General features: G+C 34.1%; 1 pseudogene; it reads right to left on the bottom strand.

The window, feature by feature from the left end:
• Positions 1-5,308: 5,308 nt before the first annotated feature.
• LOC100071333 (ADP-sugar pyrophosphatase pseudogene) lies at positions 5,309-5,861 on the bottom strand (annotated as a pseudogene).
• Between the last annotated feature and the right edge of the window lie 1,702 nt (positions 5,862-7,563).

The following is a 7,563-nucleotide window of genomic DNA, read 5'->3' as shown; positions in this document are numbered from 1 at the left end:
TAAACCCAGGTCAATGACATTGGACTTCTGAAGAAATACAAAGTGGAAAAACCTGCATTAGCATCAAATAACATGGTCAAGGAAAATAAGATAATTACATCATGAATTTACTACTCAGTCACCTGAATTTTATAACAGGCCCTGCTCCCTCAAGAGTATATTGATTGTATAGGAATGGTCACAGCCAAAAACAGTAATAATTGTTATTACAATTCAATGGATTATGCTATTTTAAAATTATTATACATAACTGTAATAACTATCAGAAAATATAACTACTCAATCTCATAAGACATTTAAATATAAGATGAAATGCTAGTCACTCAAAACTTACAATATGTAAATTTCTAACATTTGGAAACTGATAATGATAGTGTTTGATTTTTAACATAAATTTTAAATTATTCGTTGTATATTTTTTTCCTCCAAAGTTTTTGTTTGGAAATTTAAGAGAAATACTAAATCATCCTAGCGTTCAGATAGTTTTAATTTGCTCTTCAACAGCCATTATAAACAAGATTTTCAAAATCTAGGTCATACATTTTATGTGTACTTAGATCGTAATTTTACTTTTAAAATATAGTGAAGAGAAATGAGATTATTTTTTCTACCCACAGCATTTTTATGTATATACCATAGGGTCTCTTGCATTTGTACGTATATTTGGAACCTACTTTTGTGATTTTTCTGTTTGTGCATGCTAAACTTTTGTATTATCTATTATATTTTCTGGAAAAATCTACCTAGCATCAGTTTACTTATTCCTTTGTTTTATTAGCTGTTGGTTTATTTCACAAATTGCTGAGGGAACTGTACATTTGGTTATAGATTTGATCCGTAAACTAAGACAATACATAGTCCTTGCCACTAAATAGCTTGCTGTCTAGGGAGGAGAGAGAAACATTAAAAACAAAAGAAAAGAACTATATAACGTGAAGAGGTTTTTTTGTTGTGTGATAAATATTCAATATCCAAATACTTGAATCATTTTTCATACTTAAGCCATTCATTAAAAAAGAAGTAGAAGTATGGCCTGGCCCCGTGGCTGTGTGGTTAAAGTTCTGTGTGCTCTGCTTCAGCGTCCTGGGTTCACAGGTTCGCATCCCAGGGGAAGACCTATTCCACCCACCAACCACACTGTGGAGGTGTCCCACATACAAAAAAATAGAGGAAGATTGGCAATAGAAGTTAGGGCAGGAAGAACCTTCCTCAGCAAGAAAAAGAAAGAAAGAGAGAAATAGAAATAAAAATGACAGTACTCAAGGAGTAAACCCATCCATCAGGTTCTAAACGACACCTCCCACTGCAGTAAGAGTTAAGCTTTAAATTTAGAACTAAGGCTAAATGCAGTTATGGTAAAGAATATAAATATTGTAAAACTGAAATTCATTTGAAAGACTATAAGTCTTCTTAATTACTAGAATGGGAAGAAAGGTGAAAGGAAATTCTAGATTCTTCATGAAAGAAACATGATGGAGAGGATGAAGGATCATTAAAATTGTAAATAAAGTGACACTATTTGACTGAATATATTCATGCTATTAATAAATACAAATAAATTAAAATCTTCTAAAAATCAAACTTCCCCCTTAAATAATCTTTGGATTGAAGAGGAACTAAAAATTGACATATGGAAATATGTAGAAAACAATGATAAAACAACTACACATTAGGACCTATGAAGTCAAAATAACCATTCAATGGAAAGTCCACAGCTTTATATCCTAACTTGGCTAAACAAGAAATTAAGATGAAAGGATTAAGAAGTAAGGATACCTGTCAATAGCTTTCACTATGTTAGTAGATCAGAGGAAAAATTAGTCATATGAACATATCCATGAAATTACTGAGAACTTTAAGGATGATTTTGTTGGCAATTTTTTAACAATAATTATCAGCAATTATTTGGAGTGAATTTTAAGTTTTGATTTCTTCTCCTCTCTTTACTATTTTTAAATTTTCTATTTTGATTTTTCTTAAATTTATTTCATTGGTATTGAAGTATTTCAAAATATTCTTTCAGGAATATTGGTGGTTAATAAATTTCCTTAGTCTTTGAAAACCTGAAAGTGTTTTTATCTTGTTAGGCCACTGAATTAGTTAGTATAGAGTTGTAGAATCAACTTAATTTTTCCAAAAAACTTTTGTAGACATTGCTCTGTTGTCATAAGCAATGATTTTGATATCTAAAAAAGGCTAATATATTCTAATTCTAACTTTTTATAGATAATTTTTTCATTTTTAAAATTTTAATCTCTGTAGTAAAATTTTCCTAAGATGTGCCTTGATGTATGTATCTATACATTCTGCCTGGTAGTCATTGGGCCTTTTAACCTGATAATCTGTCTTTCTTCAGAATTAGCAAGAGTTCTTCTATTATTTCTTACATCCACCTCCTTTCTCTATCTCCTCTTGTGACTCTTACTTGATGAATGATGGGATTTTTGATATATCCTCCATTTTTCTAACTTTTCTCAAATATGTTCTTTATATTTGTAACATCTCACTGATTACAGGGAGGGTTCTCTGGCTCAGTCTTCTAGATCACTAATTTTCTCCTCAATATTTTCCATTCAGCTAGTCACTTCCTTTACTGTCTTCTCTCTCCTCCACCTTGATTTTAATTTCCGAGGCATCTAACAGTTTCCTTATGAATGTAATATTAAAAAAAACTTTTAGGAATGTTGAAGCAGCAACTTTCTTGAGCAAAGAGCATTATGTGGATAAACACAGACATTGATGATGAAGAATTGAAAAATGATTCTGATGAGTTTGTCCCAGAATGTAAAAAAATTTAAGCATACCATAGCCAATAAATTTTACTTATAGTTTCCTTTTAATATATGTAAAATATAATGTATTTTTAATTTATAATCTATGTCTAACCATCAAGACATGCTTTTTCAAAAACAGTAAATAAAATTTTATTTCATTTATTTACTTATTTTTTTGGTGAGGAAGATTAGCCCTGAGCTAACATATGTTGCCAATCTTCCTGTTATTTATTTATATTTTTTTTCTTGAAGAAGATTGTCTCTGAGCCAACATCTGTGCCAATCTTCCTCTATTTTGTATGTGGGATGCCTCCACAGAATGACTTGATGAGAGGTGTGCACGTCTTTGCCCAGGATCAGAACCTGCGAACCCTGGGCTGTGACAGCAGAGTGTGGGAACTTAACCACTTACACCACCCCAATAAAATTTTAACGTAAAAGAAATAATTGTGTCATATTTTAAAAGCAAAATGACTTTGTTCTTAGTGGTAAATAGAATAGTGGTGAATCATAGAGTCAATGAAATAGTACATTCGAAGTAAGTGTCATGGTGAAGGACAGCCACATACTTAAAAATATTATGTAACGTTTTGAGCTTTGCAATTAGAGTATGTTTATTAAATAGTAATTTCCTGGTTCACATGCAAAGCGACTGTTGATATGTCTGATCCTGTAGCCTTTAAGACACTGTAGTCAAATCATGTCAAAAGGGCAAGTTATTTCAAGTGTGTTTTAAAGAGTTAGTATAAATTTTTATACAATCTGCTTACCTAAGTAAAATCATTAATCTCTTTATATTACCTAGAAGTTTCTATTAATAGGCCACAGACTTAAACAGGTGAATTAGAACACAAAATATTTATTTTGTGTGAGAGCGATACTTTGAATGTGTGAGGGGAGACTGAAATTTAGAAAACCCTTATTTTGCTTCTGATCCAAAAGTCCACTTGAGCTTGGCCAGACTAAACATTCTTTCAATTAAGTTTTAAGAGAGCCCTATTTACTCTGCCAACAAGTAAAATATTTGATTCTAAAGAGTTTTATGTTTTCAAGGTTGGTCAATCAGTATTCTGACCCATTGTCCACAGAATGTGAAATCATCCCTAGGCTATCTCTGCTTCCTCTTTGGAAGAAAGGAGAGGCCTACTGGAATTATAATGTTGGGGCAGGGAAACTATGCAGTCTCAGGGAAAACAAGTGTTGGTACTGCATGTGGTAAAGGATCAGTTTGGACACAAGGAAGAAGCTCTCTCTCTCTCTCTCTCTTTTTTTTTTTTGGTGAGGAAGATTGGCCCTGAGCTAACATCTATTGCCAATCTTCATATTTTTGCTTGGGGAAAATTGTCGCTGAGCTAACAGCTGTGCCAGTCTTCCTCTATATTGTATGTGGGATGCTGGCACAGCATGGTTTGATGAGCAGTGAGTATGTCTGCACTGGGATCTGAACCTGTGAATCCCAGGCCACCGAAGTGGCATGCATAAATTTTACCACTACGCCACCACACTGGCCCTCAAGAAAGAATCCTAAAAATATTTTTCTTTTTCAACTATTTTCAGATTGTTGTCTAGGAAACCTTACTGGTTTCAATCTCCCTTTGGGAGCCTGAATCTGACCCTAGATCTTAAGTAACAGTATAGATTGTCCCTGCCTTATAGCCAATTTTAGCAATCGTTAAATACAGTGAAGTTCAAATGTGCCTAGAACTGAGATTTAATTGTTCAAAAATGGAGTCTGATGGTCAATAATCATCTAAACCTGGTCAGATGGTGTATTGTGTTGGATAAACACGTCCGTAGAAAAAGGTGTTAAATCTGAGAGGCAAGCCCATATGTCACTCATAAGTAGCTCTCTATGAATTAGGGTGCCTTTCTCAAAGGTGTAAGTTTTCCTCAAATCTTTCTGTATACATAAATGTTTTCTGAGATCGTTGCTTATAGGAAGGACAATCACTGCCTGCCAGCATCCACAAGTAAGCAAAGGTTTGGAATATGTGTTTACTCTTGTATACCTCTAGAAGATGCTAGTGACTTCTTCCATCTTCTCAAGCTGCAGAATATCTGTCTACCTTATGAATGGTTTTCTCGGTACCTTTCCTACAGCCAATCTTATGATAGGACCCATTCTTCATCAACTTTATTTTAGGCAAAAAAAAAAATCCTAGAATGACACAGGTGTCTGTCATTCGCATTAGCTTCCCTTTCACGTCAGAGGCTGTACACCTCCCTGCATGGTAGCATCCAACATCTTTCCCATAGTTGCTCTGTTCTCAGTGCTAGCTAACCGCTGAACCAGATTTGACAATTTCTTGAACATGATCTCATCTTTTTGGCTTCTTCCCAGGGGTTGATATTTATATTCTGTCATTGTTTCAGCTACCACTCAACTCGTGGATTCTTTTTCTTTTTTTGCATTCTTTGTTGCTTTTTTTTAGAATGAAAAAGTTAATTTCAAATCTACATTAAGCTGAATAGAGAGTCTTAATGATGCAGGTCTAGCGGTCTCATTTACAAAGCATGGCCGTTGTCCTTTGGCCTTAAAATTTCAGGAAAGGCTTCATGTGTGCATTGTCTACACCACAGCACAGGAATTCTCCATCCCTTAGCTTTGGCTTAGGTCTTCAATTTTCAGCATTATCTCCATTAATAGCTACTGTCACGATGTATGTGGTAAAGTTTGACGAACCTGGATCCATACATACAGCGGGAGAACATTCAGCAACATCATCTTTATAGCTAGTTTCTTCCTCAAGTTCCCGAAGAGCAGCTGCTTCTGGGCTTTCATTACCATTTATGAGACCTGTGGGGAGTTCTAGGCAGTAGCCTCCCACTGGTGGTCAGAACTGTTTCAGCGGAACGATACATTTATAATGAAGAGTTCTTCGCATTATATTATATCCCTGGGATAGCCGCCACATCATCAGCCAGCTGTCCTTTCCTGGTTGTACGTTTCACGGTTTCCCAAGTTCTAGTTTTACCAGTAGGATCCCTGTACGTCGTTCTTTTCAAGATGGCCCATTTTCCTTCTGAAATTAAGCCCCCTTAAATAATAGACCATTTGGTATTTTGAGAAAAATCTGTTGGTTCTTGGTTTTAATTTTCAAACTAGGTAGTCTCTACAGTCCTCAGGCAAGAAGTTCACATCCCAGATGTGGGGTGAAGGGAAGGTGCTCCTTTGGGGAGGGGCCGGAAGAAGAAAGAACAAGACCACGGCAGCAGTCTCAGGAGATGCCAGTGCTGCACAGCCCTGCTGAACTATGTTAGACTTTTCCAGAATTGTAAGGTAAGAATTTGTGTTGTATTAAGGTGTGAAGTTTGTGGTCGCTTGTTAGAGCAGCAATAGGAAATCATACAGATGGGAAAGGACATCCTAAGAAGAAGAATCTGCAAAATGCAAAGACTTGAGGCATGACCTATTCAGAGAGGGGGGTTTGGAGTCCACAGTCTGGTAGAAGAAGGGCTGGCGAAGAGATTCGTATCGATCAAGACAGGTAAGCTTACTTAAAGCCAGACAATGGTCTTCTGCATTTTTAAAGCAGATTTCTATCATATAAAATAATTCTGGCAGTAATGAACTGGAAACACTGGAGGTATAAAACTAAGAGGATTTTTATATTCTGTATGATTTTACCATATTCTAGCCATATTTGCCCTACAGAAATGCTTCAATTAGATGAGTGCAAGAGCATAGGCTTAGTTAAATCTAATAATATTCCCTACCATGCTTTTTTCTTTGCTCATAATGATTCCTCATTTCCTCTTCTTTCATATAAGAATGAGCATAAGAAATCATTATAATAAGGGTAGCAGTGTACTGTAAATTCTCCTAGGAGCTTACCATACGGTACCTGTCTCTTTGTGATTTAATTTAACTTGATCTGTTAAAAATCAGGCTTGTAAGAGCTCATATGTCATACTCATTAAAGTGCCATATTCTTTAAAGAATCTAATCCCACAGTGACATCCATCCCTTTGATAAGATGAGAAACATTTTTATGCTCTACAGCTAAGAAATAAAACCTCAATAAATGCAAAAGGAACAAGATTAAATGCATTTTAAAATAGTATTGAGGATAATTTTTGCCTGTTTAAGTCTTGGTTTTAATAATTCATTTGTCTGGGAAAATGCAACTGATTTTAGATAAATGCAATTAGGTATCTAATTTGCCTATGTACCTACCTATAATAAAAAGCAACTTAAAAAATAACTGTCATTCCCAAAGGATATGAAAGTAAAGAGTATTGACACCCGTCAACATTAATAATAAGAAAATGCAAATTAACACAAACTTGCGATAGTATTTATGCTGTTTAAAGTAGAAATTTTTTAAAAGTATCTAACTTAAGAAATATTGCAGTGCAATTAGTATACATGTTCCTTATAAGAAGGATTTACAAACTAGACATTTTTGTAAAACAAAATGGCATACAGCAAGAGTCATAAGATGTTTATTCTCAATATAATAATTAGCTTATTCTTGTAATGTTAATAATTCAATAAATTATAATTATCCCTTTTCTATTTTTAAAGAAATAATTCAACAAAAATGAAAAGTCTGTTATTACAAAGATGTTAATAGTATATATTAAACAAAACTAAAATTTGGAAATGATCTAATTATCTAACATTGAAGTATTATATCATCATATGCTAATCCTGAAAACTGCTATGCATACATTAAATATAATAATTATAAAGAATGTATAGAAAGATAAAAGTGGTTTAGTGTAGGTAAAGTGGAAATATCAGAATAAAACGAACACTATGATAAAACTGTGCTTATGTGTGGAT

Source organism: Equus caballus, chromosome 4 (genome assembly GCF_041296265.1).
Source record: "Equus caballus isolate H_3958 breed thoroughbred chromosome 4, TB-T2T, whole genome shotgun sequence".
NCBI classification, from domain to species: Eukaryota; Metazoa; Chordata; class Mammalia; order Perissodactyla; family Equidae; genus Equus; species Equus caballus.
This window is presented reverse-complemented; position numbering and strand designations above follow the sequence as displayed.